This window comes from Pleurodeles waltl, chromosome 7 (assembly GCF_031143425.1).
Source record: "Pleurodeles waltl isolate 20211129_DDA chromosome 7, aPleWal1.hap1.20221129, whole genome shotgun sequence".
NCBI classification, from domain to species: Eukaryota; Metazoa; Chordata; class Amphibia; order Caudata; family Salamandridae; genus Pleurodeles; species Pleurodeles waltl.
The window spans coordinates 1,448,602,637-1,448,627,028 of NC_090446.1; positions in this window are offsets into that span (position 1 = coordinate 1,448,602,637).

Genomic DNA, 24,392 nt, shown 5'->3' on the forward strand with positions numbered 1-24,392 from the left:
CCTATTGGGGGAATCCTCCATCTGCAAGATGGAGGATTTCTAAAAGTCAGAGTCACCTCAGCTCAGGACACCTTAGGGGTTGTCCTGACTGGCCAGTGACTCCTTGTTTTTCTCATTATCTCCTCTGGCCTTGCCGCCAAAAGTGGGGCCGTGGCCGGAGGGGGCGGGCATCTCCACTAGCTGGGATGCCCTGTGGCGCTGTAACAAAGGGGGTGAGCCTTTGAGGCTCACCGCCAGGTGTTACAGTTCCTGCAGGGGGAGGTGAGAAGCACCTCCACCCAGTACAGGCTTTGTTACTAGCCACAGAGTGACAAAGGCACTCTCCCCATGTGGCCTGCAACATGTCTGGTATGTGGCCGGCTGGCAAAATTAGTCAGCCCACACTGGAAGTCGGGTATGTTTTCAGGGGGCATCTCTAAGATGCTCCCTAGGGTGTATTTCCCAATAAAATGTACACTGGCATCAGTGTGCATTTATTGTGCTGAGAAGTTTGATACCGAACTTCCCAGTTTTCAGTGTAGCCATTATGGTGCTGTGGAGTTCGTGTATGACAGACTCCCAGACCATATACTCTTGTGGCTACCCTGCTCTTACAATGTCTAAGGTTTTGCTTAGACACTGTAGGGGCATAGTGCACCTATGCCCACACCTATGGTATATTGCACCCTGCCTTAGGGCTGTAAGGCCTGCTAGAGGGGTGACTTATCTATGCCATGGGCAGTGTGAGGTTGGCATGGCACCCTGAGGGGAGTGCCATGTCGACTTAGTAATTTTCTCCCCACCAGCACACACAAGTTGGCAAACAGTGTCTCTGTGCTGAGTGAGGGGTCCCCAGGGTGGCATAAGACATGCTGCAGCCCTTAGAGACCTTCCCTGGCATCAGGGCCCTTGGTACCTGGGGTACCAGTTACAAGGGACTTACCTGGATGTCAGGGTGTGCCAATTGTGGAGACAAAGGTACAGGTTAGGGAAAGAACACTGGCACTGGGGCCTGGTTAGCTGGCCTCAGTACACTTTCAAATCATAACTTGGCATCAGCAAAGGCAAAAAGTCAGGGGGTAACCATGCCAAGGAGACATTTCCTTACACCCACTGTTCCATCCTGGGGAGTGCAAAGCCACAGTGTCTCAAGTCTCTACAGTGGGTGGTTTGCCCACTGTTCCATCCTGGGGAGTGCAAAGCCACAGTCTCTCAAGTGGATAACAGTCTCCACTGGTTCTGGAGGGGGCTTTGTGCCCAGAGTGCTTCATCTTGCCAAGGACTGAGGTAGTGGATGCCTTTCTCTACTGGTTCTGGAGGGGGCTTTGTGCCCAGAGTGCTTCATCCTGCCAAGGACTGAGGTAGTGGATGTCAGAGTCACCAGATCCTCGGGGTCTGTGCACGTTCCCAACACGTCCACCACTGAACAGCTCCAAGACTCTGATAGATAAATCACAGAGACTGAGAGAGTCCAAGAGGGGAAGAGGGGATTAGGAAGGGAACAGCTGGGAAGGAGAGTTGTAGTAAGAAAAAGGTTAGAACACACAATATGAAAATTATATCTCCTGAAATCAAAACTAGACTATGATTCTAAGCCTAGTCACTCTGAAAACATGAACAATCTAAGAGTTAAGTTTAAAATGACTACGTTTCAAGATGGCCGGATACCTGTAGGGGAATCAAGATGAATTAAATGAAAACTTTCTTATTCAACTACTTTCCTTTATATGAGAATCAGAAAAAACATTCTGACTAAATTTTAAACCAGTCATATAAATCCTGTTTTGAGAATGTATACTAGGACCATACAATATTGCATTTAGAAACTATGGCCTTCTGTGTACTCTTAAAATGTTTCAACACAAATTGCGCATATTGCAGATATATATATTTTTTGACTTTTTGACTGGAGGAACGGCATCGCGGCAGGGCAGGAGCCCTTTAAAAGCTGAAATAGCGCTCCCGCTCGCGGGACGCGCTTTTTGACTGTCTGCACCTGGGGGCCAGGAGGAACGTCATCGCGGCAGGGCAGGAGCCCTTTAAAAGCTGAAATAGCGCTCCCGCTCGCGGGACGCGCTTTTTGACTGTCTGCACCTGGGGGCCAGGAGGAACGTCATCGCGGCAGGGCAGGAGCCCTTTAAAAGCTGAAGTAGCGCTCCCGCTCGCGGGACGTGCGCGGGCGCGCCCAGGCCAAGGGCAGGCCCGTCCTGCGCCCGTCGGAAACCAGAGAAGGCTGGGCTGGGCCCCCCCTCTTTCATTTGCCATTGAGGATCCCCAGGCCTCCAAGGAGAAGAGAAACGCTATTTTTACCCAACAAGTTCAAAGAATCATTGTCTTTTTTGGGCTGGACGGCGGCCCCTTTGGAAGCCTTGGAATCTGCTTCTTCCGCTGGCAGGATTCAGCTTTAGGAACACCCGAGGATCCACCATACGCTGGATACCCAAGTGACAATTTCCTTCTCTTTTATCATTCATCTAGTATATTCTGACTTTACACTCAACCAGATTGTTACTTGTTGGTAAAGTACCTTCTCTTTGCATCTCACTTTGGCTAGCCATTTAATTAATCTAGTTGGGGTGGCGCTATTCCGGCACAGGTAACATAATCAACCAGCTTAACTTTATACATCCTCACTTCCCTATATTTTACTTAGAGTAACACCCTATCAAATATGGGGAAAAGGAAGCATCCAACATTGAACCATCCCTCAAATTTAAAAGATAGTACATCCATACTAAAGTATATCTCTGGGGCCATGGGGATGATAGACAAACAAATTGCCAATGTAGAGGGGAAAATTTTGACATCCAAAGACTACACTGCACAATCACCAACGAAGGTGGTGATAATTGACGATTATACTCAACGCAATAATGAAGCCCTGAATAAAGACGCTATAGAAAAAAATGGCTGCATCCAAAATACTTCAGACTCAATATCCATATTGGATGACCTCCCACCTGCACCTAAACGCCGAAGAAAGCCGCCCCTAGAGAAGGCAGATAATACCTCTAAAAAAAAATCTCCCAAGAACGATCTGGTACCCACACTTGATCGAAAGCCCCCAAAGAAACCGTCTCGAAAGAAACTCCCAATCAATCCAGCTGATACAACTCGAACTCTCCTCGCAAACCTTTATGACCTGATAAATAGTATGAAATCAGCAATCAGGGCCACATTGGACTCCTTGTCGGAACGCTTAAAAGTGGTGGAGTGCAAAGTTGACGCGGGCGAGGGAATTATAAAGTCTCTAAATATAGAGACCTTACATGATACTAAACAAGACTTCAGGGTAATACAGCCGATCCAAACTTTTGAGTGTAATTCTCAACCCTTTCCCCAGGATAGGGCTGACGATTCACCCTTGATCCCAAAGATCCTGATTAATTCACAGGTACCACCTATATCTCCAATCTCCAGTTATACACAATTGACTCACAAGCCTCCGATTAGAGCACAATCATTCCCACAAGCACCAATTATTAATCACGAATCAGCTACATTACCGAATATACCACCACTAGTTAGGACAAAGCACCCCCAGACAACCAAAGGGAGGGTCCATTGTATTGGAATAAGACCTCCAAAGCCTATATATTTACCAAGCGACCTCCTACATCTTCCTCCGGAGGCAACCCCATATGTTGTGGTCCTGGCAAACGTCCCTCCCATAGGCGATCAATATCGGGAAACGTGGCCGGCATTGAGGAACAAGGCCCTGAATTGGATAGGAACTCGCCTGGGTCCTGGGATGGTGGGGGTCCTTTTTGATGACATAAAAATGGCCAGAAGAGTCAAGTGGATAGGAAATAGGGAGAAAGTAGTGGAAGGAGACTGTGTGGTCCTTTCATTCAAGACCCCTGATCTGGTGCATAGCATTATCCATAAACTAGGCACCAGGCAAGTCACCTGTCAAGGACCCCGGGGGGGTGTTTCAAGGAACTTGCAATCCGTAAACGATCACGTATTTAATCCCCCGGACTCTATTCCCCTTAGTAACAGATTTCAATCACTTAACACGCTAGAAGATTTGGATTGACTAACTAGGCTTAAGAGAGATTCCCCATACAAAGAGGCACTGATTGCAAAAATAGAAAAGCCCACCAAGAATAGGGGAGATGTACTTTGCGAAACGGAACCCGACAGAAACATCTCAGATACCCATTTGAATCCGGGAAACCTTCCCTCTCCAATAACTTACACTCTAGATGATGGATTATCCACTTCAAGTACAGAGAAGGAGTGCCCTCAACCCCTCCAACATATGAAAACAGCTATACTCTATTGGAATGTGGCAGGCCTAACCAATAAGATTAACAACGAGCTTTGGGTGAATTTTATTGAGGAGTTTACCTGTATATGTCTCCAGGAGACCTGGACTCCAAATCCTGCCCATATAAATGGCTACAAGACATTTCACACACCAGCTGTGCAGACCAATCATGGCAGGCCAAAAGGAGGCTTATGTACATATATTTCTAACAAGGTGTGGTTACACAACTCAAAAATGCAAATTACGAAACCCTATTATCAACTGATAGAGTCTAACTTCGACCAGAATACGCATTTAGTACTCATCAACTTTTATAATAATGCACTGCCAAGGGAAGTTTTTAAAATTTTAACAGAGATGAGCGAGGATTTAGAGAGAATATGTGCAAGCAATAGACGCGAGACTCTCATCATATGGGGGGGTGACTTTAATGTACATCTTTGTAAGGAATCCACGGGAAGGGTGTGTGGTTGGGATACCGAAGATATTGGCATAGGGCCACACTTCTCACATACCACTCAAGGAGATGCAATGAATCTAGTGGCCCAAAAATTTAACCTGTCTTTTGTAAATGATTTATGCTCAAAAGAGCTACAGTTTAAACCAACATTCAATGGAAGGGGTGCTAATACAGTGATTGATTATATCTTAATGTCAACTCATTTTGCACATTATTTTACTAATTACACAATTCACGATATTGCAATAAGTGACCACTTCCCCCAAAGCTTGGAACTGTTACTAACTTCTGCCCTAGAGGCTAAAGTTGGAAAGGTGACAATGGCAAATGATATTGAATTAACTCCGGGTAATGGCTATACATTAAGATGGTCTCGAACTGACCCACAGGCATTACTGAAACACATATTAAGTGAACATAACCAAGCGTTCATTGATTGCCTCGGCGAAGATACGGCCCCAGGAAAACGCATAAGTGCTTTCCTACAGATAACGCAAGCCGTGAAAGAAACTCTTTTGATCAGGACGGGAGGGGCAGGGGGAAAAAAAAAGGAAACTGGCTGGTTTGACCATGACTGCACGAAAGCCCATACAAGACTTAAAAAAGCCCTAAGTGCCCCTATAAGATGCTCGATCGAAATACGTACCTGTAGACAGGCATACAAAATAGCCCTACAAAAGAGGAAACTTGCTTTGAAAGGGGAGTTATGGGATAACCTACACAGAGCTAGTCTTATGAAAGATAATGTCCTCTTCTGGAAAATAATAAATACACCTGTTCTAGGTAACAGTGATACTCCCAGAATGGAAATTGCAATCCCGGAGGAGGACTGGATTACGTATTTCTCTAGGATATACTGCCAATTTAATGACAGAGCCCTGGACCATTTAATGGCCTCGGACCCCCAGGGAGTCCTACACCCAGAAGTATCACCTCAGTTTACTTTAGAGGAGGTAGCGGAAGCCATAAACACAAGTAAAGCCGAGAAAGCGCCGGGCCCTGATGGCGTCCCAATTGACTTATACAAAGCTAACATTCATTTATGGGGCCCTTTATTGACGCAGGTATTGAGGGCTTTCTGTTCACAAGGCCTCCCACCGACCTGGCACGACTCCATTATTATACCCATATACAAAAAAGGCGATCGCCTCAACCCACCCTGTTATAGGCCTATTTCTCTCCTTGATACATCAGCCAAAATAGCGGTGAGAATAATCTTAAATAGACTCCAAACATGGGCGGAAGAAAATAATATTCTATCCCCAGTGCAGTATGGATTCCATACAGGACTAGGCACTGTTGAACAGGCTCTGAATCTAACCATCTTAGTGGCTAAGTATACGAAGATCAGAGAGGGCAATTTGCACCTGGCCTTTATTGACTTATCGTCAGCATTTGACTGCGTCCTGCACGAGAAGTTATGGGACATTCTAATAAGAATGGGTGTCGAACCAACAATACTCTATTTTATAAGGGATTTGTACACAGGCTGTAGAGCAAGAGTAAGGTACGGGACGAGAGGGGAATGTACCAGGTCCTTTGGAATATACAGAGGTTGTGCGCCAAGGCTGCGTTCTTGCTCCACTTCTATTCTCATTATACATAAATAATCTAGAAAGAGAACTGACAGGTAAATGCAAAGACCTTCCTCAAATAGGCAATCGCCCCGTCCCTACACTTCTTTATGCAGATGATGCAGTACTCATGGCCAGGACACCGCTAGCCCTCCAGAAACTTTTAACTACTTTCATAAATTATATGACAGACCTGGGACTCACAGTTAACCGCTCAAAAACTTTTATAATGAACTGCGGTAGGAAACTGAGTAAGTCCTATAATTTTATTATCCACGAGGATAAGGTGAAGATAGCCCCTACCTTTTCATATCTGGGCATAATGTTCGCCAAACAGGCCACTTGGGCACACTGTGTGAAGCTAAAAAAAGATCAGCTTATTAAAACAACAGCGGCCTTGAAAATCTTTTCCAAAAAGATAGGGGGGATTACCCTGATAAACATGGTAAAGATCTACAAGGCCAAGTGTATCCCGGCGGCCACTTATGGAGCATGCATTTGGGGGTATACTTACTGCAATGCGATTCTGACAGTGGAAAACGATTTCCTTAGACATTTGTTAATTATACCAAATAGCACATCATCATACATCAGTCACGCAGAACTTGGGGTCCACTATGTGATCGATTTGATAAAAATCCAGCCATTAATATTATGGCACAAGGTGTGGACCACTGAATATACTGGACTAAACAAGGCCATTTTATCTGATTGCACAAGGCTAACAAACTCGCTCAGAGTTCCCTGGTTGAACTATATCATGACTTTTTTTTAAAGAATGGGTTGCAAAGACTATTACTTAAACCCACAATCACTGGAAAAAATAACCAGGAGAGAACTGAGGGCCATGTCATTGAAGCATTTGGAAGAACAGAGATGGGAAGAGGAATCAAAAAAATCGACCGTAATGTCTAACCAACTAATTTTGTGTACGGATACCATTCAGCCTTACCTAGTGAGCGTGGCAAACCCTCGACATCGATTTGTTCTTACAAGACTCCGTTTAGATATCTTCCATCGGTTAGTAACTTTCCCGACCATGAATGACTGGAGTACATTTTTAAGAGTTTGTCCTTGTGACGCGAAGGCCCCCCAATCCACAATGCATGTGGTCCTTTTCTGCAAATTTTATGATTCACAAAGAAAACGGTTTTTACTGCCTCTTTTAAGGTTGATTAATTTGCGTCGGTGCCACGACGCGTATTTTAGCTTACAGCTTTTATCCTCAATTGAAATGTGTGGAATTTTAGCAAACTTTTTATGCTCAGTATTGACTGTAAGGAAGTCTATAGGAGTTTTGGATTAATCTCATTGGATTGTTTGGTATTCTGTACCTTATGGAAAATACAAAAGCGAAAAACAAAAACTGCAAGGATATTTGACTTGGTATTGGTGTAAACCTACTTGGGGTTTATATACCTGTATAGAATGAATCTAGAAGTGATTGCACTTCCCCTCCTTTTATTACTTATTTCCTTTCTACATACTTATTTATTATTATTAAATGTGTTATTACTCGATACTTTTATGGCTGGTTGAAAGCCGAATAAAGTCTGTTTGATGATGATGATATATAGTAAACACCTTAAAAGGATTGTGCACCATGAATAACACAATATGGATTCAGGAAACAAATCACATAACTTGTCAACTTGAATATTACATAATAAATATCTTAGAATAGTAGCATACAATAAACAACATGAATTAAACTCGAGGAGAGAATCGTGCGTCTTGCCAATTCGAGTGTTACCATGTAAAATACCAAGAAATGGTAGCACGCAATCAATATCAAAGTCAAATCATCATTAATCGAATCGCGCGTCTTGCCAATTCGTAAAACACGATGTAAATGTCAAGGAATAACAGCTCACAATAAATAACAAGATCAAAGTACAATGAAATGAATCGCGCTTCTTTTGCCGATTCTTAAGCCACCATGTAAAATGTCAAGAAATGGTAGCGCTCAATGAACAACAAAGTTAAATGCTCATGAAACGAGTTGTGCGTCTTGCCAATTCGTAAAACCTCATCATGTAAATGTCAAGAAATAGTAGCGCGCAATGGACAACAATGTTTACACACCATAAAATGAATCACGCGTCTTGCCGATTCTTAAGCCACCATGTAAATGTCAAGAAATGGTAGCGCGCAATGAATAACAAAGTCAAACCTTTATGAAATAAATCGCGCGTCTTGCCTATTTGTAAACTACCATATAAATGTCAAGAAATGGTAGCGCGCAAGTAATCTGTTACTCATTTAAGAATTTAAACCAAGAATATGAAAATTCTAAATAACGGTGTCAGACAGTCCAACCACCATCTTACCGCCTGGAACAATGACCAATGAAGGATTAGGGCAGAAGACTGGAAGATCCAAATAGGCCGCCGGGACAGGAGCTCAGGAAGAAGCTGCTGCTCTGCACCGGGACCTCTGAACAGTGAGCAGTGGGAGCCGGGCTGGCTCTCCTCCACAGAGTCTCGGCCCATCCCAGAACCACGCCCAGGCATGCCGCAGGGAAAGTCTCCGGAAGGCCCTGGAAAGGGGCTACACCCCAACACACCCTGAAAACCCGCAGCAACACACCACAAAGGAACAGCATCCGTAAGCATATCAAAAACAAGCCTTCAGGATCGAACTCTGCAATGCAAAAGGTCAAACCACAACACATCAGCACAATGCATAAACTACCCTGTTTTGAGAGTGCTGGGCCCCTGCACTCTTGTCGCCAATAGAGCGCGCACTGCTCTGGTGTTGACAGTGGATGTCTTTCTCCACTGGTTCTGGAGGGGGCTTTGTGCCCAGAGTGCTTCATCCTGCCAAGGACTGAGGTAGTGGATGTGATACTCCACTGGTTCTGGAGGGGGCTTGGTGCCCAGAGTGCTTCATCCTGTTCGTGAAGGACTCAGTGCCCTTGGCGCTCATGGGCCAGCTGTGCTTGTTGCAACGGTGTCATTGGCAGCGGTGCTTGTTGCGGCGGTGCCCTGTTCAGCGGTGCTTGTTGCGGCGGTGCCCTGTTCAGCGGTGCTTGTGGCGGCGGTGCCCTGTTCAGCGGTGCTTGTGCCGGCGGTGCCCTGTTCAGCGGTGCTTGTGGTGGCGGGGTCCTTTACAGTGACTCAGCTGCTGGAGGTCCATCATGGCCCAGCGGGGCTGGTGCTGGCGGTCCTGTCTGGCCCAGCGGGGCTGGTGCTGGCGGTGATCTCCTAGGCAGCAGGGCTGGTGGCGGTGGCCTCCTGGGCAGCGGGGGTGATGGCGGTGGCCTCCTGGGCAGCAGGGCTGGTGCTGGCCTCCTGGGCAGCAGGGCTGGTGGCGGTGGCCTCCTGGGCAGCGGGGATGATTGCGGTGACCTCCTGGGCAGCAGGGCTGGTGCTGGTGGTGGCATCCTGGGCAGCAGGGTTGGTGGCGGTGGCCTCCTGGGCAGCGGGGATGATGGCGGTGGCCTCCTGGGCAGCAGGGCTGGTGGCGGTGGCCTCCTGGGCAGCGGGGATGATGGCGGTGGCCTCCTGGGCAGCAGGGCTGGTGCTGGCGGTAGCCTACTGGGCAGCAGGGCTGGTGCTGGCGGTGGCCTCCTGGTCAGCGGGGATGATGGCGGTGGCCTCCTGGGCAGCAGGGCTGGTGCTGGCGGTGGCCTCCTGGGCAGCTGAGCTGGTGGTAGTGGCCTCCTGGGCAGCAGGGCTGGTGCTGGCAGTGGCCTCCTGGGCAGCAGGGCTGGTGGCGGTGGCCTCCTGGGCAGCGGGGATGATGGCGGTCTTCTCCGCCGTGCTGCTCTTCCCAGACTTGCTGACTTTCTTGTGGCCCTTCCCCACCCCACCTTGGAAGGTGTCGCAACAGACTCCCCACTCCCACCTGTACTCCTGGGAGCGGCTTTGGTGGCTGGAGTCTTCCCCCTCTCCCGCCGGGCACTGGCCAACTTTTGATGCTTGACAGGTGGGGGACTGTCTGTGCTGTGGCTCCATGCCACACTGGCAGCCCTGGTGGCCGGTGCACTCCAGATTCCGGTCACTACAGGCACCACTGGCCTCGGAGATGTTGTGGCTGAGGTGCTAGGTTGGGACCTGGAGAGTCGGGCCCTAGGAGACGGACGGGGTGGGGGAGGTGAGGGAAAGAGGTCAAGGTTGGACAGGAAAGGTTTCTAGCTGGAGGGGGAGTTGGGAGTGGAAGAAGAGGTTGTGGTTGTAGGAGGTGTTCGTTTGGTGACTTTGGGTGAAGGTGCATGCGCTGGAGGCTGTCGTGAGGTGGATGGCTGTTGGGTGGGTGTGTGCCTGCGTTTGTGTATCTTGGGAGGTGGCGTCACAGACACACTGGGAGAGGACACAGGGGACATGTGAATGGCAGTGGGGGTGGTGACTGCACGTGAGCGGGGTGTGGTGGTGTGTGTGCTGGTGATGGAAGTAGTGGCTGTAGATGTAGTGCATGCAGGTGTGAGTGTAGACGAGACTGGGAGGGAGGAGGGAGACGAGGAGGAGGGGGACACAGTGGAGGCAGTGGATGTTGGTGTGTTTGCATGTGTGTGATGCTTGCGTGAGTGCCTGTGGGATGTGTGGTGCTTATGTTTGGCAGAGCTTCCCTTGTGTGTTGACGTGTGTGCATGCTGGTCTGAAGGTGTGCTTGGGATAGGCTGAGGTACAGGGGATTGGGTCTGGGTGGAGGAAGTTGGAGGGGGGAGGCTAGAGACAGGGACAATGGCTGCCATCAGTGCTGAGGCCAGAGTCTGAAAAGCTCGCTGAAGGGCCGCCTGTCCAGAATGAATGCCCTCCAGGAATGCATTTGTTTGTTGCAACTGCCTTTCTACACCCTGGATGGCATTCAAAATGGTAGACTGCCCAACAGTGAGGGACCTGAGGAGGTCAATGGCCTCCTCACTGAGGGCAGCAGGGGTGACTGGGGCAGGGCCTGAGGTGCCTGGGGCGAAGGTGATGCCCACCCTCCTGGGTGAGTGGGCACGGGGCAAAGGCCGAGGGGCTGCTGGGAGGGCGGTGCTGGTAGGGGGGCTGGTAAGGGAGCTCCCATCAGAGGATGAGTCCGTGTCACTGTTGTCAGCTCCTGTCCCCGCCGTAGAGCTCACCTCACCCTCCGTCCCACTGGTGAACTCCGAGTCCATTGTCTCGCCCTCCAGGGCCATGTGGGATGCAGCTCCCTCCTGCTCCGGTGCCATTCCTCCTCCGCCTGATGATGCTAATGCGCACAAGAACAGGGAGACCACAAAAAGGGGGACGACGACAGAAGAAAGACATGTTGAATGCATGCATTACCGCTACCGTTGGCGGACATGACAAACACAGAAGCCCCCTGCACTACGCTGCGCACTTGGGGTCCACTGTTCAATCCCTGAGACATGGCCTACAAGGCTATGGCCGACATTTGCACAGATGGATGACACAGGAGCCTGACTAGGTGTACTTGGCACTGTACACAGGTGGGGTGGGGTGCCACAGGGTCTGCCAGACAAGAGGACCTAACTAGCACACTCGCCCTGGCCTAGGGAAACCCACAGCCCACCTCCCCTACCCAGACACCTCCACTGCGCGCAAAATCAGCAGAATGAGAGTGTACTCACCCCCTTGTGGCTGCTGTGATGCCCTCAAGCGCCCATCCAACTCCGGGTACGCCACCGCCAGGATCCTGAACATCGGGGGGTCATGGTGCAAAGGGCACCCCTCCCATGTTGGGAGGCCATCCCCAGCTGGGCCTCCGCCATCTTCTTGCTCCAGCGGCGAATGTCCTCCCATCTCTTACGGAAGTGGGTGCTCCGTCTGTGGTAGACCCCCAGGGTCCGGACGTCCTTGGCGATGACACGCCAAATATTTTTTTTCTGGTGGGCGCTGACCTACATGATTTGTACAGGGGGGAAAGAAAAGTTATTACCAACTACACCGTCACAGTCATTGGCCCCCATCCCTACCCTTGCCATGTGGCACATGCACTCACCGTCGTTTCATGCACGCCTCAATCTCCCCCCCCATCTTTCATCCACCCCACTCCACACAGGCATAGCCCATACAGCATGCTCCCAGTGTACTCACCTGTTTGTCTGGAGGACCGTAGAGTAGCGCGTACTGGGGGAGGACCCCATCCACGAGTTTCTCCAACTCGTCCGATGTGAAGGCAGGGGCCCTTTCCCCAGACGCTCAAGCCATTGTCTCTTCCAGACCGAGGTCACAGCAGCACTTGCAGTGTAGGTCCTCTCTTGTCGAAGATCAGGTATCGAGTGATTGAACAGATAGAAAATGGCGGCCACGTCCGCAGCGGTGCGTACCGTCACCGCTGGTGTACATCGTCATTGGCTCCTGGGACCCATAGGGTCCAATGTTAACCAATGCAGAATTGCGCTGCGGTCTTCGACCGCCTACCGCGACGGTGTACAACGCTGGCGCAGTTACCTCACTGTCAACACCAGGACAGTGCGCGCTCTACGGGCATCTAGAATGCAAAAACCCAACACTTGCAAGATAAAGTAATTTATGCATTGTGATGATATGCTATTGTTTAACCTTTTGCATCGCAGAATTCCATCGAAAAGATTCATTTTTAAGGTGCTTATACATACTGTACATTTACAATGTATTGCTGCAGACATTCAGAGTGTGTTAGGGTGTGGTCCCTTTCCAGGGCCTTCTGGAGACTTTCCCTGCAACATGCCTGGGCGTGGTTCTAGGCTGGGCCAAGACTCTATAAAAGAGAGTCAGCCCAACTTCCAGGGCTCACTATTCAGAGCTTCTTCCTGAGCTCCTGTCCCGGCGGCCTATTTGGATTTTCCAGTCTTCTGCACTCATCTCTCATTGGTGATCACTGTTTCCAGGCGGTAAGACGGTGTTTGGACATTTCCCAACACCGTAATTGAGAATCTTCATATTCTTGCTTTTAATTCTTAAATGAATAACAGATTACTTGTGCGCTGCCATTTTTTGACATTTGTACAGTGGTTTGCAAATAGGGAGGATGCGCAATTTATTCCATAAAGATTTGACTTCGTTATTACATTATTGTTCATTGCACGCTGATATTTCTTGACATTTACATGATGTTTTACGAGTTGGCAAGACGTGCAACTCGTTTCATGAGCATTTAACTTTGTTGCTCATTGCGCGCTATCTTTTCTTGACATTTACATGGTGGCATTCGAGTCGGCGAAACGCACGATTCACTTCTCGGGTGTAATTCATGCTGTTCATTGTGCGCTATCATTTTCTGGCATTTACATGGTGGCATTCGAATCGGCAACACGCGTGATTCTTTCCTCGAGTGTTTTTTCATGTTGTTCATTGTGTGCTACTATTTCTTGGCATTTGTATGGTGGCATTTGAATCGACAAGGCGCGCAATTCTTTCCCTGAGTGCTTTTCATGTTGTTTATTGTGTGCTACTATTTCTTGGCATTTGTATGGTGGCATTTGAATCGGCAAGACGCGCAATTCTTTCCTCGTGTATAAATAATGTAAGTTACTGTGCGCTACCATTATAAGACATTTTCTTGGTAGCATTTCAAGTTGACACGTCCCGTGATTTATTCCTTGAATCTACGTTGTGTGATTTCATGGTGCACAAACCTTTATGGTGTTTAATACTCATATAAAAATCTGCAATGTGCGCAATTTACTTCCAAATGTTTTTTCTGAGATGACCACAACAATACCAGAATTTTAGATGTAATGCTGTGTGTTCCTGATATGTATTCATAAAAGGAGATTCATATGGTTGTTTAGAAATTGCTCAGAGTGTTTCCTGATTCTCATGCTAAAGAAAGTACTTGAATCTAAAAGTCCTATTTAACTTTTCCTGTTTCCTCCTCAGGTATTCGGTTATCTAAAGCCTAGTCAGTTTTGGGATTATTCCAGGGTTGTTCATGTTTTTTCGGAAAAGACGAAGCTTAGAGTTGTAGCATGGTACTGATTTCATGAGATGTAATTTTGATGTTGTGTTTTAACCTTTTGCTTCCTACAGGTCTCCTTCCCAGCTGTTCCTGTCCTAATCCCCTTTTCCCCACTTGGACTCTCTTAGACTCTGTGATAAATCTAATCAGACTATTGGAGCTGTCTTGTGGTGGAAGTGTTGGGAACGTGCACGGACCCCGAGGATCTGGTGACTCTGACACTCACATCCCATTGTCCCACCTTACAGGTCAGGCAGCCGCCATTTCAGGGGCCCACATGGCTTTATTTTTAACTGCATCACACATACCTAGGCCTAGCCTCAACACTCATACTGGGCAAATTTCGGATTAGGATTCGTGTTCTGTGTAAACTGTGGGTACGTACCTCTGGTTGGTTGACTCTGTTCTCGCTGTTGTCCTTCATAGGCACAGTCCGCTGGGACATGTGAGGAGATGTTGGCATCCTCCGCTGTACAGACAGCTGGTGGACCTGTCGACAATGGAGGAAAGACATGTGATCATCACCTACAGGCTTGATCGTGCCACATTCCTGGAACTGTGTGCCCAGTTGGAGCCAGATCTGATGTCAGCTATCCGCCATCCCACAGGAATCCCCCCTCAAGTGCAGGTGCTGTCAGTACTCCATTTCCTTGCAAGTGGGTCATTTCAAACAACTGTGGCCATAGCATCAGGGATGTCCCAGCCTATGTTTTCCAACGTGTTGTCCAGAGTGTTGTCTGCCCTGCTGAAACACATGCAGAGCTACATCGTTTTCCCTCAGGTGGAGGATTTGCCTGCAGTGAAAGGTGACTTCTATGCCCTGGGACATATCCCCAACCTCATAGGTGCCATTGATGGGACACATGTGGCCTTGGTACCCCCCCGTAGGAGTGAACAGGTGTACAGAAACCGGAAGAGTTATCATTCCATGAATGTGCAGATGGTGTGTTTGGCAGACCAGTACATCTCCCATGTAAACGCCAAATTCCCTGGCTCAGTGCATGACGCTTACATCCTGTGGAATAGCAGCATCCCTTATGTGATGGGTCAACTCCAGAGGCACCATGTGTGGCTATTAGGTGAGCACCTGGAAGCAAGTCAGTAGGAATGGTTGTCTGGGTCTGGGGATATCCCTACAGGTTAGTGTGTGTCTAACAGTTGTCCCTCGCCATTTGCAGGTGACTCTGGTTACCCCAACCTGTCATGGCTACTGACCCCAGTGAGGAATCCCAGGACAAGGGCAGAGGAATGCTACAATGAGGCCCATGGGCGAACTCGGCGGATAATAGAGTGGACCTTCGGCCTCCTGAAGGCCATGTTCAGGTGCCTCCATATGACAAGTGGATCCCTATTCTACTCACCAAAGAAGGTGTTCCAGATCATCATGGCCTGCTGTATGCTTCCCAACTTGGCTTTGCGATGACAGGTGCCTTTTCTGCAGGAGGATGGTCCAGATGGCGGTGTTGTTGCAGCTGTGGAGCCTGTGGACAGTGAAGACGAGGAAGCCGAAGAAGAGGACATCGACAACAGGAACTCAGTGATCCTGTAATATTTCCAGTGAGACACAGGTAAGAATTCAAACCTGCCTACTACATGGTGTTTAACACTAGTACCTCTCTACTGTCTGTCCTTTTCACCCAGTGTATGGTCACTGAGTTGTCACTTTCCCTTATGATTTCACAGATGTGGGTCCCATTGTGTGACATCTGCTTTGTTTCCTCATGGACTAGAGCTGTGTGACATAGGTATGTTGACATTACATTTGAAAGAGCATTTTGACACTGTAATTGCTAATACACAATTTCGAAATCACAGACTGACACCAGATTGTTTTGTGGTTCAAGGGTGTTCATTTAAGTGCTCAATATTGGAGGGGGTTGTAAAATGGTGAGGGGTGATGGTGGAGGAATGTCCATGGCAGAGTCCAGTCTATTAGTCTCACAGGTGCATTGTCCAAAGGGGCATAGGAAGTGGAGCTGGGGCAGTTTGAGGATGGACAGGGTGACAAAGTGGGACAGAAGGTGGACATTCAGGGTGGTCTCATTTCTTTGCGGGGGTCTTGGCATCGTTCTCTGTCCTGGATCTCAGGGACCGTTTGCGGGGTGGTTCTCCCTCTGCAGGGGGTGGGGTGCTGGTGTGGTGGTCCTGTGGCGGGGACGGAGGTGGTGGGCAGTTCATCGTTCAGGCTTGTTGTGCCACAGTGTCCCTCCTGGTGTTGAGTACTTCCTTCAGCACCCCTACGATGGTGCCCAGGGTGGAATTGATGGATCTGAGTTCCTCCCTGAAGCCGAAATACTGTTCCTCCTGCAGGCGCTGGGTCTCCTGAAAGTTGCCATCGTCTCCTGGGAGTGGTGGTAGGCTCCCATGATGTTGGAGAGGGCCTCGTGGAGAGTGGGTTTCCTTGGCCTGTCCTCCCCCTGTCGCACAGCAGCCCTCCCAGTTTCCCTGTGTTCCTGGGCCTCCGTCCCCTGGACTGTGTGCCCACTACCACTGCCCCCAGGTCCCTGTTTTTGTTGGGGTGGTGGGTTAGCCTGGGTTCCCTGTAGTGGTGGACACACTGCTGATTGACGTGTCCTGGGGACAGAGGTATGGGCCCGCTGGGTGGGTGCTGTGCTGGTGTTTCCAGAGGGGGGTAGCTCTGTGGTGGCCTGTGACTCTGTGAGGGGAACCGACTGTCCTGAGGTCCCCGATGGGCCAGGCTGGTCATCTAGATCCAGTTGGACAGAGCTGCTGTCATCACTGTGGGCCTCTTCTGTTGGTGGTGTGGACATGTGTGGACCCTCCTGTCCGGTGACGTTGGGTAGGGGTCCTGCAGGGGTATAAAAGGATGTTTATTACATCTGTGTGTGCCATGGTGTGCAATAGGTGGGTGACCGTGTACCCCAGTGCTTGCATTCCTGTGTGGGCCATTGTGTGATGGTGGTTTAGGGGGGGTGTATGGGTATGTGCAGTGGCCATGCTTTGGTGATGGGTGTCCATGCTTTGTTGTTGAATGCAGGGTTTGGTGTTAGGGTGTGTGGTTTGTGATGTTGGGACATTTGTGAGGAGTTGGAGTGATGGGGTGAGGGTGGGGGTATGTGATGGCATGCAGGTAGGGTGGGGAAAGTAATAGTAAAGATTTGACTTATCAGAGTCCATTCCTCCATCTACTCCTGCGAGGCCCTCAGGATGCAGAATCGCCTAGACCTGCTCCTCCCATGTTGTTAGTTGTGGGGGAGGAGGTGGGGGTCCGCCGCCAGTCCGCTGAACCGCGAGGTGGTGTCTTGAGACCACGGAACGCACCTTCCCCCGTAGGTCATTCCACCTCTTCCTGATGTCATCCCGATTTCTTGGGTGCTGTCCCACAGCATTGACCCTGTCCACGATTCTTCGCCATAGCTCCATCTTCCTAGCTATGGAGGTGTGCTGCACCTGTGTTCTGAATAGCTGTGGCTCTACCTGGACGATTTCTCCACCATGACCCTGAGCTCCTCCTCAGAGAACCTGGGGTGTCTTTGACGTGCCATGGGGTGGTGTGGGTGATGTGTGGGGTGGTGTGTGTAGTGATAAGTGGGGTGATATTTAGTGGTGTGTTGTATGAGGTGCGTGGAAGTTATGTGGGTGATGGTATTGTGTGCCTGTGGATGCTTGGTAGTAGTTTGTAGTGTCTCTCTCTGGCCTTCTCTCGGTTATTTTGTCATAGGGGTTTGTGGGTGATGTGGGTGTGTGTTTTATATTGTAATGGGTGTGTGGGAGTGGTGTGTGTATGTGTATCAGGTGTGTGTATTTGGAATTGTCCAATGTGGCTGTGTTTTGTATATGTGTGTGTATTTTGAGCGCAGAGGTGTGTACCGCCCATGGAATACCGCGGTTGCAAGACCACTGCATGGATTCGTGTGTCATGATAGTGTGGGCGTATTTCTGTTGGCGTGACGGTGGAGGTTTTGTTTTCGCCAGTTTATCACTGACCTTTGGTGTGGTGGACTTGTGTGGGTGTCTGAATTTTGGCGGATTCCGAGCTGTGGGTCTTAATAGCTGTGGCGGATTTCCGCGGCCACGGCGGTGTGTTGGCGGTCTTCTGCACAGCGGTAAGCGGCATTTACCGCCAATGTTGTAATGACCCCCTATACGTTTTTCTTCAACTCTCATAGATCCTACTCCAGGATTGATTATATATTTCTAAGCCAGCCACTTCGACAATCTCTCCGATCTGCAATGATCCACCCGATAATCATATCTGATCACGCACCGGTTGAGGTGGGTTTGGAGTGGTCCCTCCCGAGGTCACAGAGTGGATGTTGGTATTTTCCCCACATTTTATCCCGCGACCCGACGACTAGAGACGAGTGGCGGAGAGCTATCAGGGACTTTTTTCAGAGTAATAAACCAGGGGGCACTCCTCTCCCCATCACCTGGGATGCGTTTAAAGCTGTCCTCACGGGCACATGTATCTCTTTAGTGACCTCACTTTATTGGTTGAAAGCTGAAGAAAGACTAGGGCCCTCATTACAACCTTGACGTGTGGCAGAGGCCGCCCGCCAAGGTTGGACCGCCGAGCGGCCGCCAATGCGGCCGCAATTCCGCCAGCCGCATTACAACATCCCTACCAGCCCAGCGGGGATGTCGGCCGTAATATTGGAGCCGGCTCCTAATGGAGGCGGCAGTGTTGCGGCTGTGCAGACAGTGAAAAGCAGGATGGGGCTGTGCCTGGGGGCCCCTGCACTGCCCATGCCTGGGCCCCGTGACTCCCCTTCCCACCAGCCGGAAGGGGAGTCATAATCCCCAGGGCAGCGCTGCTGCGCTGCCCTGGTGGATTTTAACCGCCAGGACAACAATGGCGGGAAACCGCCGGTCCCGGCGTTGCGACTGCGACGCTACTGCTGCGGTCATAATACGCCAAATTGTACCGCCAGCCTGTTGGCGGTAAAATCGCCAAAACAACCCTGGCGGTCTTTGACCGCCAGGGTTGTAATGAGGCCCTAGGTTTGGAGAGTGCATTGAAGGAGGCTGAACAGGCCCATAAACTTTCCCATACCTTGCAGACTCAGAGGTAAGTAACTTCAATTAAAGGCAAATTGCAATCTATTTACACAGAGCAGAAGTGGCATTGTTAAGGCTCCAGAGATCTTATTGTTTCAGTGGAAACAAAATAGGCACTCTCCTGGCCAGGCAATTGCGTGTTCAGCAATCTAAGGGCAATATAGCGCAAGTGCGGGATGAATCAGTGGAGCATTATTCGGAAGCGGAGAAAGCGCCAGCTTTCAGGAACTTTTATACTTGATTGTATAAATCAGATAATCCGAGTGCTTTCGCCCAGGAGAGTTATTTGCGCCACACTCAGCTCCCGCAGGTTTCTCGTGACACTAGCTAGTTTCTGGTGGCCCCATTCACCACAGACGAAGTGTGGGATGCCATTGACTCCCTTCCACTACACAAAGCACCAGGTCCTGATGGATTTACTGGGGATTTTTAAAAAACTTTTGGGGCCGAGCTCATTCCCCACCTGGTTGATCTGTTCAATTTCATAAGAACCAAGTACGCACTTTCCCCCATTATGGGGGAAGCCCTGATCACACTTATTCCTAAGGAGGGGAAGGACCCCAGCTCTGTTCCTCCTATAGGCCTATCCCCCTGGTTAATTTAGAAGGGTCATCCTCCTTATGGAAAAGGTGACGAAGATGCAGGTCCCGGCTATGCTGTTGGCATTGGACACTGAAAAGGCTTTTGACCGGGTGGAATGGTCCTTTTTGGTAGCGACCATGCAGCGTTTTGGGTTTGGGTGATGGTAATGAGCAACTCTTCGGGTCACAGGTCACAAATATGCATCAATGGGGTGATTTCAGATTTCTTTGACCTCTCCAGGGGAACCAGACAGGGGTGCCCCCTTTCCACACAGCTTTTTGCTCTTATCGTGGAACCTCTGGCAGCCCGGATAAGGGCCGATCCGAACTTTCAAGGCATTCACTTTGGCTCTGATCAACATGAGATCTCATTGTTTGCCAATGACATCTTGCTTTTTGTTACTCACCCACGTACGACCCTTTGGGCAATTTAGGAGGAGTTGGGTCTCTTTGAGCAGGTAGCAGGCTTCAACGTGAATAGGGAGAAATCCTATATCCTTAACTTAACAGTTCCTCCCGCTGAAATGAGTGTGTTAGCTGCCACTTCCCCATTTGTATGGGCCAAGAAAGAGATTCTATACCTGGGAGTACGTCTCACGCCCAAGGTGGGTGACCTATTTAAGGCACATTTTCCACCCCTCCTTAGGACACTAAGTGCAGATTTTAAGAGATGGTCAACACTCTCGCACTCATGGTTAGGTCGTATCAATACCATCAAGATGACGGTTCTCCCACGCTTTTTATATTTGTTCCAAAGCCTGCCCATTGACATTCCTCCGGATTTTTATACCAAGCTTCGTAGGTTGTTCACTCGGTTTATTTGACAAAACGCAAGAGCTTGGCTCTCCAATAAACTGCTTATGTGCCCTAGAGACAGGGGAGGCTTGGCCCTCCCAGACCCACTCACTTATCATAGAGCGGAACAGCTCTGTGTTATCGCTGAGTGGTCCTTCCGAGAATCGGACAAGTTGTGACTGCACAAGGATAGGGCAGTGACGGGGTGGACACTGTGGGATGTGCTGTGGAAACCTAAAGGCGACCACCTGAAGAACGCTTATCTCAGCACCCCCACGGCTACTACCCTCAAGTTATGGGACTCGGTGACAAGCGCCTACCGGCTCAAGACCTTTCCCTCACCCATACCCCAATCCACTATAACACGGCCTTTCCCCCGGGAGCTACTCCAGGTCCTTTTGATAAGTGGAGGTAGGGGGGTTGTTTGACGATTGCTGATCTTTTCCATGGGGATCTTGTACGTACATTCGAGAATTGCTGTAGAGACTTCCATTTACCCATTTCTGAGCGCTTTCATTATAATCAATTACTCCACTTGGTTACTTAGCCCCATATGCGGGCGTCAGCCATGAGGGATCTTCCTCCCATTGAGAGATTTGTTCAGCAGGGGGAGTAGCGCAGAGTAGTATTTCTACACTATATAGTTTGTTGATGTCAGCGCAGCGCACTGACACCCCGTCATTTGGCCTTTTGGGAGCAGATTTTGGAGTCCCCAGTGGAGGAGGGTCTTTGGCCCCGCCTGTTTCAGGACATAGTCAAATACAACTGCTCCATGGGCACTAGAGAAGCACACTATAAACTCCTCTACAATTGGTACCTCTAATTAAAAAAAATCTATCCCCAGGCGTCTGGTAGGTGTTGGCGGGGATGTGGGATGTTGGGAGATTTTAGGCATATCTGGTGGGACTGTCTCATTATACGCCCCTACTGGAACGAAATTCTGTCCCTTCTAAAAGAGATCTTGGGCTACCCCATCCCAGCCTCACCGGCACATATTTTATTGGGCCTCCATGCTCCGGAATTGCAGCACCAAACACAGGGTGACCGCTCTATTCTTTGGCTGGCACTGGGTGCAGCGAAGACGGTACTAGCGTCATATTTGAAGAAAACAGAACCACCCCCAATAGCACTGTGGTACTCTAGACTGTGGTGCGGGCTCGCTATGGAGTGCTTTTCTGATAAACTGGAAAATTCTAGGAGGAGTATTGACTACATTTGGGACCCTGTGGTAAGGTTCCTTTCCAGGGGCATTCCGTTTCCAACCTTTAGCCCGCGTCTTAGGGCTCTGCACCTTTCCCACGTGTAAGACCCAGTTCATGGGGAGAGACACTGGGGAGGGATTGGGGGTATGGCGCCTCAGGGACAGATGAGCCCCCTGCCTTTCAATGTTCTAGGCTCAGACTTTATACAATGAGCTGCAGGAGATGGGACACATAGTTTGGTTGTTTATATTGTGGGTTTTTGTTTTTCTCTTTCTTCTTTCTTCTTCCCTTTTTCTGTTTGTGATATCACAGATGTCTGTGCTTTGGCACTTACTCCGAGTGGAAATGTTTGAGATCTGTTTGGGCTGGAGCTCCACCTTCTGTTGAACATTGTCAGGACTACCATTGTGGTGAGGGGGGGGGGGCTGAAGCACCTGGTATATTGCCCGAGCCTATTTATGATTCAAATTGCTTATATCACTGTTTTTCTTAAACGATAAATGTTAATAAAAACAGTTTAACAAAAAAATATATATAATTTAAAGCTTCCTTCTCACTTACTTGCCAGTTTCTTGTTCCCCACACACTTTTCAAGTCAATTGACTTCAGCCATTATTCATAGCCTTCTATAGCCAACCAGGAAAAAAAGGAATCCAAATAAATAAATTTTGTATCTGTCAATAATATATGTACATTTTCCATTGATGGCAATTTAAAATAATATGACTCAGCATTTTTAACATTGTGCCCATAAAAATATGCAAACATTTCCGAATACGTTTTAGAACTCCCCTGTGGTGGAGTTGGACAATGTTCCCATTGTGTGTAATTAAAAATAGCAAAACATATCACCATAATTCTCTTTGGATTGCTAAACATCCTCATTTTCAAATACACTATAATACTGCAATTCAGTCATCATGGAATCAACTGTTTTCACATCCCAGTGATCAGAAAAAACTCTGGGTATTATTACATCGTTCATTGAAAGTTTAAACACATATGGTATTTGAATGACCTCTGTGGGGCCGTATATATCAAATGTGACATTATCCCAAACAATCCCATCCAGAATTGGTATAGCAGAAATGTTCACGAAAGACAAGTCTCTGCAGACTTTGTGAGAAGACAAATGTGGTTTAGGACCTCATCCACCAGTTCAACTGTTGATCTTTCTAGAAGAAAATGACCATGTATTAATAAAAAGAACGTTATAACAAAGCCAATCCAAAGGAGAAAAGCTAACGCAGTCAAAGAAAGCCACAGATAGTTCCATGGGAAAATAAAGTAATTTGTTTTAAGGCAGTTTATCAGCTTATGTGTTTTTGGCAGTTCAGATGTAGAAGAGGCAAAAGAGTCCGATAAAGTGTCGTTGACATTGGCAAAGTATCCAGAAGCAGTTCGTGCAAAAGCTGGAGCTATATTTGTTGGAGGAGAACTGGAAGGGGTCTCCTGAGGTAGTTCATAATAAATGACGCCATCCGTCTGTGTTGAAGTTGTGTCAATTGATCAGTACTTTCAGTATTGCTTGTTGTAACAGATGTTAGTGGAACTAATGCAAGATCATTTTCCACCCTCCCCAAGCTCGGAGAGCTGTCAGCGTTGCTGCTTAAAACTTGTAGAGGGACTTCTTGACCAGTAGTGAGAGGTACTCAGGAACTACTGGCTGCTCCTCTTAGTCTGCTGTGCAGGATCGGCCACATGGTGTAACTTGGCATTGTCGATAGATACAAAGCGTTTATCTTTAGCACCGGCCAACGGTGGTAGAATGACAGTTCTGGTACCATATATTCCCAAGACTGGGACCGGTGCACGATAAGAAGGACCAAACTCCTTTTTCCCAGTGACCTTTTCCCGTACTAGATCCCCAACTTTAGGAATCCACCTGGTAGGTGTTACTGGTACATCCTTAATTCCTGTGGAGGCAGCACTAGCAGAAGCGTTGTCGTCACGGAACTGTTGTAATTCCTGCAAGACAGTGACACGTTCATTGTTGTCAAATGGTGTTTCTGCCACCTCCACGCCAGAACCTTCAAGATCTGGAACATACATTTGAATTCCAAACAGGCCCTCAAATGAAGTACAACCCCCCCAAGGACCTTCTGGGCAGATTGTTAAGTGCTCTCTGTACTCCATACAGGTGGGTAAGCCAACTACGACCTGTACCTAAGACTGGCTGTTAAGGACTGCTTTAAATCACGGTTTCGTCACTCCACAACACTATTTCCCTTGGGATGAAATGGAGATGAGTAATGGAGTTGGACCCTTAACGAAGCCATGGCATCCCTGAATGCCCTTGAGGCGAAAGCAGGGCCCTGGTCCGAGTGGAAATCCGCAACTGCATATGTACCGATAAAGACTTGCAAATCTTTAATAACAGTCTGAGCGTCAGCCGAGCATTGTGGCTACACCCATAGAAATCTGGAGCATGAGTCAACAGCATTGTAATGGTTTGTTGGAAATTAGGAGGGGTGTCTGTGGTGGGCGTTTGACGGTGGAACCCTTAATTTGTTGGCAGATGTTGTAAGGAAATGCCTCCTTGGCATGGTTACCCCCTGACTTTTTGCCTTTGCTGATGACAAGTTTTGATTGAAAGTGTGCTGGGACCCTGCTAACCAGGCCCCAGCACCAGTGTTC